The sequence below is a fragment of the Penaeus monodon genome, chromosome 13 (assembly GCF_015228065.2).
Source record: "Penaeus monodon isolate SGIC_2016 chromosome 13, NSTDA_Pmon_1, whole genome shotgun sequence".
NCBI classification, from domain to species: Eukaryota; Metazoa; Arthropoda; class Malacostraca; order Decapoda; family Penaeidae; genus Penaeus; species Penaeus monodon.
This window is the reverse complement of record NC_051398.1, coordinates 36,968,151-36,970,650: the sequence shown is the minus strand read 5'-3', so window position 1 is coordinate 36,970,650 and position 2,500 is coordinate 36,968,151. Positions and strand designations below refer to the sequence as shown.

At 37.4% G+C, this 2,500-nt stretch overlaps 1 protein-coding gene across 1 annotated transcript in view; it reads right to left on the bottom strand.

Moving 5' to 3' along the window:
- Window positions 1–2,500, bottom strand: part of LOC119580282 (carbohydrate sulfotransferase 11-like) — a 12,835-nt gene that overhangs the window by 5,034 nt on the left and 5,301 nt on the right. The gene's annotated exons all lie outside the window — the stretch shown is intronic.

Here is a 2,500-nt window from a genome sequence, read left to right as displayed (position 1 = left end):
CAGCAACATATGAATAAATTTATATTATTATCTTGAATACCAGAAAAAAATATATATAGAAATTTAAAATACACCATAACATTTAGTCAATATAGACTATCATTAATCCAATAGGATTTTGTTCATAGTCTATTGAGTGTTACTTAACCCCCCCCCAAAAAAAAAAAAAAAAAAAAAAAAAAGCTAATTGTGCTATCTTCGTTCACCCCTGAAATGACGCCCCTGCTTAAATTTGTAGATAAAAAATATAAATGTATATATATATATATATATATATATATATATATATATATATATATATATATATGTATATATACACACACCTGCCCTCATTCTTTGCCTTCAAAAAAGTTTCTAACCTCATTAATTATTTAATTATTCAGGTTTCGATAAAACATCTGAATAACCGACTATCGACAACTGGCATCTCTACGCTCTTTTGATATACAGTTTGTAAAATCGCCATAGCCATCCCCAACCGATTCCAACCTAGGGTAGTGAAGATTACTCCATTTGGTAAACGTATGATGGCACTGAAGCTGAATGTCTCTTATTGCTGTGTACACTTCTACCGATGACTGCAAACTGATTGTGAAGGAGTGTTCCATGCCAAACTCACGTCTGTGGCAGACAACTGTCCCGAGAGAGGTAATTACATTGTTCCGGACGACTTCAATGTGGTTTCCAATTCATTCAAGTAGTGATCATAGCCTTCTTCAAGACTCAGAGATCCCAGAGATTAAGGATTTATGGCTCCTGGTATCAGCAAACCAACCAGCATCACTAATTATAGGATAGTGACATGGGTACTGTGGCCAGAATAAGGGAGGAGGAGTGTGCCTGGATATTCGCTGCAGCTATCTTTGATCAGTGGACGGAGGGATCATCTCAGATCATACCGGGGTGTTTGAATGTTGTGTTGAGTATTTTCAGCAGTTACATCAGGTCGATCCTTCAGCTTGGATGCAAGTGGTGTCATAATCCCTGTGCTGGATCCACCCATCAGTGAAGAACTTCTTACCCTGATTGAGGTTAGGGAGGTGATCTCTATGCTGAAGGTTGACAAAGCAGCAGGTATATGCAGCAGCCTTGCAGAATTATTAAAGGGTGGCGGTTTACCTATGGCGCCATCTGGCAGTCCATTACCATTCTCCCAAAACTTTCGAGGGGCGTGATCATCCTTCTCTGGAAGGGGGAAGGGGATCGGTAGGTCTTCAGCAACTAGTGTGATATCACGCTGCTCAACATACCAGGCAAGATTCCCGCTCACATTCATTATATCTAAGACCACCTACTAAGACACCAGAGACTGGAGCAATCTGCGTTCACTCCTGGCAAGTCCACAGTCGACCATACACTAGGATTTCATGTCCTTGTGGAATGCCTTCATGGGTTTGCTTGCAACCTACTTTGACCTCACGGTATTTGATTCAGAGCATTCTCTATGAGATTCTGTAGTGTGGTGAGGGCCCGGCGAGATTTTTCCCTGTTAATTCGGGAGTGAAGCAAGACTTTGTTTTTCCATCATAACTTTTTCAACACTTTCATGGACTGGATAATGGGTAGAGCTACTATCCAAAGTCACCGTGGAGAAACAATAGGCAATATCAAGGTCACCTATCTTGACTTTGCTGATAATGTTGCTATTCCAGCTGTCACTGTGTGTGCGTGCATATATATATATATATATATATATATATATATATATATATATATATATATATATATATATATATATATATGTATATATATATATAAATATACATATATATATATATATATATATATATTATATATATATATATATATATACATATACATACATACATACATATATATATATATATATATATATATATATATATATATTTATATATATATATATATATATATATATATATATATATATATATGTGTGTGTGTGTGTGTGTGTGTGTGTGTGTGTGTGTGTGTGTGTGTGTGTGTGTGTGTGTGGTTGTTTGTGTATGTGTATGTGTGTGTGTACACACACACATATATACATACATACATACACATATATATAATGCTACTGAAAATGTGTGATAATGTTATTCTATGTATCTCTTGTTATATTCTACATAACTTGTATAATCTTATATATTGTCACTTGCATATATCCCCCCCACTCATATACACATGTATGTAAGCATGTCCATTGCTTTACCTGTTTATCCAGGTTTTCCTGTCACAATAGACATATCATTGTGTTTCCCCTTCGCAAGGGCTATGTATTGCTGTAACACTTCCTTCTTCATCAGCGATTGTCTCATGCTAAAGACGCGACTTATAGCTATCCTTACACCACTGAGCGAGAGGACAGGCAGACTCTCTGCGGGGAGCCAAAGAGCAACACCTCGCTCCTAGGAGCAGCCGCACGCCACCATTGCTCTTCAGTAAAGGAGTCAAGACAACCTGGTTGTCACCCTGAGTTCGCCATCTACATCCTCTTGTAGGGCCCATCATTAGGGCTCCTACAATA